Here is a 10,744-nt window from a genome sequence, read left to right on the forward strand (position 1 = left end):
TATCGCACGAGCTGGTCTAGGAGGAGGGCGGGACTTTTGTCACAGCGCAGCCGAACATTTAACACTGAGCTCTGTGACAGCGGTCTCCCGCGCGCTGTGTGTTACAAGTAGGGGGGAGGAGGAGGAGGAGGAGGGAGGGGAGCGCTGCGCTGCAGCCACAGCGACAGCATAGATCAAAGCAGCCCCAGGGCAGGCACCCTACCGGGAAATGTCCCGGTATCCCGGTAGACCAGTCCGGCCCTGATCACATCAACTGCAACGACCAATGTAGGTATCCAAATACAGTAACAGATCCAAATGCAGGAGTAATATAGGGCCTTATTTTAACTTTTATTTACAATAATGATGGAACTTAAATTATTCTCACTAACACCAGCAATAAGACTTACTAATGCTTCATTTAAAGTCCCATTCACCTCTTTCTTTTTCCTTACCCCAAGCACCTTGTCCCCATGTTGATGGGGACAAGGGCCTCTTCCCCACAACCCTGGGTGGTGGTTGTGGGGGTCTGCGGGCAGGGGGTTTATCAGAATCTGGAACTCCCTTTAACAAGGGGGCCCCCAGATCCCACCCCCTATGTCAATGAGTAGGGGTAAATTGTACCCCTACTCATTCACCAAAAAGAAGTGTCAAAAATAAATAAAAACACACATACAGTTTTTGACAATTCCTTTATTAAAAAAAAAACAAACAATGTAGATACATCTTCAATCACGCCACCCGCTGCACCGCCGGTACCCAAAAAAATAAGAAAAAGCACCTCCCGCGACGAAGGCTAACCAGCGACTGCCCGCTCCTCTGTCTGACAGTTCCTAAATAGGTAAGGGGCTGGGCCACCTGGTGATGTCACCTGGTGGCACTGCCCCCTGGAACATCATTGATCAGTGCATGCTGGGCTGCTGATGTCACAGGAGGTTGGTGCCACCAGGTGACGTCGCCAGTTGGCCCCGCCCCTTACCTATTTAAGAACTAGCAGACGGAGGACCGGGCAGTCGGCGGTTAGCCTTCAACGCCGGGCGGAGCTTTTTCTTGTTCTTTTTTTTATTTACTTGGGTCTGGCGGTGCGGCGTGATTGAAGATAAATCTACATTGGGGGACATTGTTTTTTTTATTTTTAATAAAGGAATTGTCAAACACTGTGTGTGTGTTTTTATTTCTTTCTGATACTTTTTTTGGTGAATGAGTAAGGGTACAATGTACCCCACACTCATTGACATAGGGGGGCCAGGGTCTGGGGTCCCCCTTGTTAAAGGGGGCTTCCAGATTCCGATAAGCCCCCTGCCCGCAGATCCCCAAAACCAGCGCCCAGGGCTGTGGGGAAGAGGCCCTTGTGCCCCAAAGCACCCCCCCATGTTAAGGGCATGCGGCCCGATATGGTTCGCTGGACTCCTCCTTTTCCAGACCTGCTAAGCTGTATGCTCGGATAAGGGCCTTCAAAACTGTGATAGGTAATGAGGAGCGAAATCAAAAATTTACGCCCTTAGAAATCCTGAAGGCGGTGGTTGGTTTTCGGGGCCCCGTACGTGGCTAGGCTCCCACAAAGAGCCACACATGTGATATCCCCATACTCAGGAGAAGCAGCTAAATGTATTTTGGGGCGCAATTTCACATATAACCATGGCATGTGTGAGCAATATATCATTTAGTGACAACTTTTAGTAATTTTTTTTTTTTTTATCATTATTCAATCACTTGGGACAAAAAAATTTAATATTTAATGGTCTCAACATGCCTCTCAGCAATTTCCTTGGGGTGTCTACTTTCCAAAATGGGGTCATTTGGGGGGAGGTTGTACTGCCCATTTTAGCACCTCAAGAAATGACATAGGCAGTCATAAACTAAAAGCTGTGTAAATTCCAGAAAATGTACCCTAGTTTGTAGACGCTATAACTTTTGCGCAAACCTAATAAATATATGCTTATTGACATTTTTTTTAACCAAAGACATGTGGCCAAATACATTTTGGCCTAAATGTATGACTAAAATTGAGTTTATTGGATTATTTTTAGAACAAAAAGTAGAAAATATCATTTTTTTTCAAAATTTTCGGTCTTTTTCTGTTTATAGCGCAAAAAATAAAAAACGCAGAGGTGATCAAATACCATCAAAAGAAAGCTCTATTTGTGGGAAAAAAAGGACGCAAATTTAGTTTGGGTACAGCATTGCATGACCGCTCAATTAGCAGTTAAAGCGATGCAGTGCCAAATTGTAAAAAGTGCTCTGGTCAGGAAGGGGGTAAATCCTTCCGGGGCTGAAGTGGTTAAAGAAAATGAATGTAGATAATGCAAATACTATAGAAAATAAATTGCTCTGCTTTTGCCTCCTTAAACCTCTACCACCCTAATTGTTCCAGAGCTCTGGTATTCATATACCATATTTATCGGCGTATAACACGCACTTTTTTCCCCTGAAAACAGAGGGCTAACAGTGTGTGCGTGTTATACGGCAATAAATTTTTTTTACCAAGGGGGAGGAGGGCGGGGATCGGGTAGTCCGCCACCGGGTGCCACACATTAGGGGGGTGTCATGCCTGTTGTCCCGCCTCTCGTGGCCCTAGGACAGCACTGCCGGCGTACCCTAAAGATAAAAAAAATCAGTGCCAGCCCCTTCACATAGATCCTTTGTACACTGTTTAGGTGTCATTGTAAACCGAAGCCTGCAAATACCTCATTAGTGCCGTTCTTTCCGGCCGCTCTCCTCCTCCCACTCCTTCCAGTGTAGCTTTAGATTGGAGGAGGAGAGCGATCATGTGGCCGGCTGAAAAGAACGGCGCTAATGAGGTATTTGCAGGCTTTGGTTTACAATGACACTTACACAGTGTAGGAAGAATCTATGAGAAGGGACTGGCACTGATTTTTTTTTTAAACTTTAAAATACATCGGTAGGGGGGGCTGTATAATGAAAGGGGCTGTGTACTGTGCAGGAGGAGGCTGTGTAATGTGCAAGGGGTCTATGTAATGTGCAAGGGGTCTGTGTATTGTGCAGGGGTCTATGTAATGTAAAGAGGGGTCTGTGTAATGTAAATGGGTCTATGTAATGTGCAGGGGGGGATGTGTAATGTAAAGGGGCTGTGTAATGTAAAGAGGGGTCTTTGTAATGTTAATGGGTCTGTGTAATGTGCAGGGGGGATGTGCAATGTAAAGGGGGCTGTGGAATATGCAGGGGGGATGTGTAATGTAAAGGGTCTGTGTAATGTAAAGGGGTCTGTGTATTGTGCAAGGGGTCTGTGCATTGTAAAGAGGGGTCTGTGTAATGTGCAGGGGGGGATGTGTAATGTAAAGGGGGCGGTGGAATGGGCAGGGGGATGTGGAATATAAAGGAGGCTGTGGAAAGTTTTTTACCTGAAATTTCCCTCTTAAAATTAGGGTGTGTGTTATACGATGATAAATACAGTACTAACTGGTCTTGTGTAATTCAGTGGTTTGGCCATTCCACATTCTAATGCCCTGTACACACGGTCGGATTTTCCGACGGAAAAAGTGCGATCGGATTGTGTTGTCGGAAATTCCAATCGTGTGTAGGTTCCATCTGACTTTTTCCGTCGGAATTTCCGACACACAAAGTTTGAGAGCAGGATATAACATTTTCCGACAACAAAATCCGATCGGTTAAATTCCGATCGTGTGTACACAAATCCGACGCACAAAGTGCCACGCATGCTCAGAATAAATTAAGAGATGAAAGCTATTGGCTACTGCCCCGTTTATATTCCCGACGTACGTGTTTTACGTCACCACGTTCAGAAAGATCAGATTTTCCGACAACTTTGTGCGACCATGTGTATGCAAGACAAGTTTGAGCCAACATCCGTCGGAAAAAAAATCCATGGATTTTGTTGTCGGAATGTCCGATCAATGCCTGATTGTGTGTACAGGGCATAAGTCTTTCCAGTCGACGCCTCTAGAAAATGGATGATCTCTGACATCACGGACAAGCTCTCATCTCCATCCTTGGTCAATTTCCAGATGCTGTAACAAAGAAACATAAATTATGAGTACCGCAGGCACAGTGATTGGACAATACAATCCCACATTTTTAGCAGTTACATTATTTTCAATCTCCCTGTTCAGGCCAGTAACCTGCTTTCAAACAAGTTGTTCTCAGTTGCGGCTCAACTGAGAAAACGGGCGTACAATCGTTATATGATCACTCCATTATGCAAAACATGTTTGCACCCAAAATGTACCTTACTAGAAATGCAATTGCCTTAAACCCCCTGCCCCAATACCACACTATTTATCCATAAGACCTGGAGTGTCACATGTGTAAATGCTGGCCCGCCCTGCTAACATTTCCCATAATGCTTTCTTTCCCCTCTGTGTGTGGTTTCTCTCCCCAATATCAAGTTTGGTGCATACTTACCCTCATGATGAGACCCCGGAGGTCAGGATCCATGTTCCGTGGATATTCGGACACAGATTCCATTACCGCCTTTTTCACCTGGAGTTTGGTCATTTTGCGCGAACAGTATGGGTGGCGACGAACTGCCATTTCATAAATCATGACTCTGAGTGAAAAACAATCAGCCTGCATCCCATATGGCTTTTCCGATAAAATCTGTGGATACATAAGGCCCCTTTTACACGATCGGACCGTTCAGGTCCGCCTGTCAGTTTTGACGGCGGACCAGAACGGGCGCTCCATGTTAGCCTATGAAGCGACGGATGTCAGCGGAGAAATGTCCGCTGACATCCGACCCGACCCGATCCGCTAATAGCAGACGGATGGCCCTACGTCCAGGTCCGTCGCTGGCGGATCGGATCGGGTTAGATCTGATGAAAACGGACATGCTGTCCGTTTTCATCCGATCCCTCCATAGGCAGCAGCGGCGCCTGACAATCCCCTCCCCGCTCAGTGAGCAGAGAGGGACCTGTCATCCGCTGGCCCAGCGGAGATCAACGGACTGATCTCCCGCTGAGCCGGCGGACCGAGGGGAACTCCGTGGAGGCGGAGTCCGCCTCGTGTGAAAGGGGCCTAAGAGAGGAAAGGTTAGGTTACATTGTCCAGAGAAGCAGATGACTGAGATAACACAATACTGACATATACAATGTATGGAGCCTCCCAAGTGTCCTGATTTTACTGGAATTTTTATGAATATTTAGATTCTGAAAAAGTGGCATAATTCATCAAAATGGTTTTGACTCATAAAACATCACATTAGGAAAGAGTTAGAGGTATAGTGTAAAGTCAAAGCTGAGTATTTTTTTTTTTGTTTGAATGGAGTAGGGAAGGAGACAAGGGACTTTCTTTTCTGTCTTTGTGTCATTTCCCTTCATTTCCTGCTCCAGAGAAACAACAGGAAGTAAGAGGAGATTTTTGAAAGCAAGAGGATGTCTCCTTTAAGACAGGTGTCACCAGAATAGGTGTACCAATTGGAAAATTTTGGTACATTACTGGAAGAAGCAACAGAGGAGCCAGTACTAAGGACGGTTCTTACCCTATATTGCTACACAGTGGCACATACTGTAGATGTCTCTGACCCCAGGAGGGGGAGAAGGATCTGGTGAGTGCAGCCGTAATAGGAGCACGAACTAAGGCATGCACAGTGTGTTTACTCACTGAAAAATCCATCAGATTAAAATTAAAATTCTTTTAGTTATTTGAATTTTCTCCTCTCAGTTTTATTTGAAATGGACATTGTAGAATTGTACACATAGAGGATCTGCCTGTTGTTGTTCTAAATAGTAATTGCACTCCAGATCAATTTTGGTACACATAGTAACTGGAACTGCACCTTAGATTGTTCGAATATGCACAGTAATTGTATTTAGTCGTTTATTATTCTTTTAGTTCACTTTTATCCTAACGGGTACTATATACATTGATTTTTCACACCAAGGATTACACACGTTGGTTTGTTTTTAGTCTGAAGACCACACAGTATTTGTACTTTTTGTTTTGTTTTTATTTGGTTTCACGCAATTGATACACATTGGTAACACTTAGAGCCGGTTCACACGGGGGCGACTTGTCAGGCGACCTAGCCGCCTGACAAGTCGCCTCCCGTTCTGTACAATGGAACCGTTCTAATCGGAGCGACGCAAGTCGCTCCGACTTAGAAGAAAGGTTCCTGTACTACTTTGGGGGCGACTTGCATAGACTTCTATACAGAAGTCGTCTTGCAAGTCGCCGCGGCAGTCGTGTGCAGGTCGCCTCGGTGAGGCGACCTGCAAGTCGTGCCGCTTCTAATGTGAACCGGCGCTAACTAACAGGAATGCTGGGAATTATCTCCTTATTTCTAGGATTTTCCAAAAGTAGTATATATATATATATATATATATATATATATATATATATATATATATATATGTAATATATCTTTCACACATTTCTAGTATCATACCTTCAACCACTATTTGCCAGCAGTAGAACAGCGCCATAGCTACTTTGTTTTTCTTTTCATATTCATCCAAAAGCACATTGCTCGGCTTGATGTCCCTATGAGGAGGAAAACAGACAGTAAGCTTGGTTATTATGAGAAAATATGCAAATATATATTACATATTCAGAGCAGAATTGTAGTTTTGGGTGGATCTCAGCTTCTTTCATTCCCCCAGTGAGACCTGTATAGCTGAGTTCCCAGCTCCTCTCATCTGCTGCAATCATTATTGGGACGTCTCACCCCACCTGTTGAAGTTTTATTCATCCCTAATTTTTTTTAAATATGGGAGAAGCACTGTGATGACTACAGCAGAAGGAATGAGACTTTACAGGTCATACAGCTGGGAAGTATTGTAACTATGCTATCAGGAATTAGAAGTGGAGGAGCAGAGAATTTTGTACCCATAACTAAAAATAACAATTTTGGTGGTGACCCTTTAGATAATCCAGATGTTCTGATTCTTACCTGTTCAGGATTCCTTTGACATGAAGATACTGTAGGCCACAAATTATTTCCAATGTCAGCATTCTGATAGAAAAGAAAGAAGAACATATAAGAGTTATTATAAGAGTTCAAATTCACAGACCAATCAAAGCTAAAGATGAGCATATAGTACATAGGTAAATGTGGGGGCAGGGCTCAGCTGAATGGACCTAGCTATGTCACTGCCAGTCCTCAGTGCTCAGCCAACCCCAGCTCCAGCATAACCATCATTGATCTTACCTTATCACAACTGGAGAAAGTGGGGCATGAGCCGATATAAGATTGTGAATGCTCCCTCTGCTGAGATACTCCATGACCATAGTTGCCAACATTGTAAAAAAAAAATGTGGGACACTTTTGTGGCTGTAGGCGGAGCCGTACAATAATTAGGGGGCGGGGCATTCGTTTGTAGGCGTGTCTTAGTAAAAACAGTAAGTGTGGCGCGTGAAAATGGGCGTGGTTTACGCGTAATAGTGGGCGTGGCTTAAATGGGCGTGGCTCAAGAGGGTGTGGTTAGAGTCTGAGATGAATGAGGGATGGAGAGGGAAAGGGGGAGAGGGAAAGGGGGAGAGGGGGAGAGGGAAAGGGGGAGAGGGGGAGAGGGAAAGGGGGAGAGGGGGAGAGGGAAAGGGGGAGAGGGGGAGAGGGAGAGGGAAAGGGGGAGAGGGAAAGGGGGAGAGGGAAAGGGGGAGAGGGGGAGAGGGAAATGACGGGACAGCAGCCCCAGATCCTACACAATAAAAATATGTGTATTCTAGAAAGTTTAACAATCAGCAGATAAAGATACTCCAAACACCTGGTGTTAGCACTTCAATCATCCCGGCACCATGATTGTTATTGTGTCAGGATGATTGAAGTGCAGTATTTCTATTATTACATTGTAATATAAAATTAAATCATTCAACTCACCATAATGCAGAATCAGTGGGAGCCCTGAGCGTGTCACTAGCCACGTCGCCTGCCCCCGGCAGAGTCCGTCCTCACATCAGGTGTCCCCGGCAGAGCCCCCCCTCGCATCAGGTGTCCCCGGCAGAGCCCCCCCTCGCATCAGGTGTCCCCGGCAGAGCCCCCCCCCCTCGCATCAGGTGTCCCCGGCAGAGCCCCCCCCTCGCATCAGGTGTCCCCGGCAGAGCCCCCCCTCACATCAGGTGTCCCCGGCGGAGCCCCCCCTCACATCAGGTGTCCCCGACGGAGCCCCCCCTCGCATCAGGTGTCCCTGGCGGAGCCCCCCCTCACATCAGGTGTCCCCCAGTGGAGCCCCCCCTCACATCAGGTGTCCCTGGCGGAGCTCCCCCTCACATCAGGTGTCCCCGACGGAGCCCCCCCTCACATCAGGTGTCCCCGACGGAGCCCCCCCTCGCATCAGGTGTCCCCGGCGGAGCCCCCCCTCACATCAGGTGTCCCCGGCGGAGCCCCCCCTCACATCAGGTGTCCCTGGCGGAGCTCCCCCTCACATCAGGTGTCCCTGGCGGAGATCCCCCTCACATCAGGTGTCCCTGGCGGAGCCCCCCCTCACATCAGGTGTCCCTGGCGGAGCCCCCCCTCACATCAGGTGTCCCTGGCGGAGCCCCCCCTCACATCAGGTGTCCCTGGCGGAGCCCCCCTCACATCAAGAGTCCCCCAGTGGAGCCCCCCCTCACATCAGGTGTCCCCCAGTGGAGCCCCCCCTCACATCAGGTGTCCCCGGCAGAGCCCCCCTCACATCAGGAGTCTCCCAGTGGAGCCCCCCCTCACATCAGGTGTCCCCCAGTGGAGCCCCCCCTCACATCAGGTGTCCCCCAGTGGAGCCCCTCCTCACATCAGGTGTCCCCCAGTGGAGCCCTCCCTCACATCAGGTGTCCCCCAGTGGAGCCCCCCCTCACATCAGGTGTCCCCCAGTGGAGCCCCCCCTACAAATTCCCACAGCGGCGTGCGCCCCCCCTCCCCTACCTCAGAGTCCGCCGGTCTTTTCGAATTCCGCATGGATGGCAAAACCCCCGCCCCTTTCCCTGGCAGCGGGGCGGGGGTAGGCGGAGTGAGGCGGGGCGGAGCGGAAGGTGGGCGGAGTGAGGCGGGGCGGAGGGTGGGCGGCGTCGGAGGAGCTCCGTCTAGCCCCCCCCCCCAGCCGTCTTCAAGCTTCTTCAAGATGGCGGCCGGCGGAGACAATGTCTCCACCGGCCGCAGACCTCTAGCGGCGGCGGCGGGCGGCGGCGGCAAAAATCAAAAACCGGATTTTTCGGGACATTTACCGGGACACAAAAAATTCGTGAATGGAGTGTAAGTCCCGGGAATGTCCCGGGAAATCCGGGACAGTTGGCAACTATGCATGACGTATAGAAGGTATTCCTGTGTGAAAATGAAAAAGAGGGATAACGGTCTGTTGTACAGGACAACAGAAAACCTCCCCTCTCCTACCATGAGTCAGCCTGCATCCTCCTCTTGTCATCTCCATTACCTGAGGGGGCGGAGGAATTTGTATTTTATAAGAAATAGCTTGGAAGGAAGATAACATTGATATCAGAGGCATAATTAGAATCTTCAGGGCCCCGGTGCAAGAAACCATGAGAGGGCCCCCACCAGGGGAGTTGCTAGGTGTACAAAAGATCTTGGGCTAGAGCCCATAGCAGCGAAGTAAAAAAAGTCATACGCTTGGGCGGGTATACACATGTATATAATATAAATGTGTGTATATATATATATATATATATATATATATATATATATATATATATATATATATAAAATGTCGTTACATAGTGCAGATCCCCCCTTACATCAGGGTCCCCAGAGAGCCTCCCCTAACATCAGGATCCTCAGAGAGCCTCTCTATTTACATCAGGGTCCCTAGAGAGCCCCCCCGTACATCAGGGTCCTCAGAGAGCCCCTCCTTACATCAGAGTCCCCAGAGAGCTCCCCCTTATATCAGGGTCCCCAGAGAGCCCCTTCTTTACATCATGGTCCCCAGAGAATCCCCCCTTACTTCAGAGTCTCCAGAGAGCCCGGCTTACATCAGGGTCCCCAGAGGGCCCCCCCTTGCATCAGGGTCCCCTGTACCTGGCTGGTCTTCGCTGTGCACCTTGGACCCCCAGCACATCTCTATACCCACCTAGTGGGAGGTGGGAGGCAGCGATCTCCCTGGGGCTAGTAGTTCTCTCTCCGACTGTATCCACTGGAGAGGGGAGGGGCCTCTGACCCGGGCATGTATCATCAAGAGTGTAGAAGCAGAGCGACTCACTGAAGAGTGAAGCCGATACATGCCCAGGTCAGAGGCCCCTCCCCTCTCCACTGTATACATTTGGAGAGAGAACTACAAGCCCCAGGGAGATCCCGCGGCTCGCGGGCACCATAGAGCTGCCGATCGCTGCCTCCCACCTACCCCCCTGCAGGTTAAACGGACAGCCAGAGGTGCAGGGGGAGATGCCGGGTCTTGGGGCCCCCCACAGCACCAGAACGACAGGGCCCAGTCGCAAGTGCGACTGCAGTGACCCCTATGGTTCCACCATTGTTCGATATATTAGTTCAGCTCATAGGAACACTGCATTTCTGATAGGGTCAATAGGTACGGTGCGACCCTGATCTCTGTATAGAGCTGATGACTTGGGTCTTTAACCGTGTGATCGGCTGCGTCCAATCATAGCCAATCACATGTAAATGCGGAAGTGCCGGTAATCGGCTCTCATCGCCTCACACTGAAAGAGTGTGTAGCGAGGAGAGCCGATCAGCGGCATCTCCTTGCAGGGCACACCTGGACAGGTAATCGGGGGGCTGATCCTTAGTGCCCTGATTACAGTAAAGCTTCCCAGTGCTACCAAACAGTGCCACCAGTCAGTACTCATCAGTGATGCCAATAAGAAACACCAATCAATGCTCATTAGTGATGTCAGTCAATGCTGCCTTTCA

This window comes from Aquarana catesbeiana, linkage group LG07 (genome assembly GCF_042186555.1).
Source record: "Aquarana catesbeiana isolate 2022-GZ linkage group LG07, ASM4218655v1, whole genome shotgun sequence".
NCBI classification, from domain to species: Eukaryota; Metazoa; Chordata; class Amphibia; order Anura; family Ranidae; genus Aquarana; species Aquarana catesbeiana.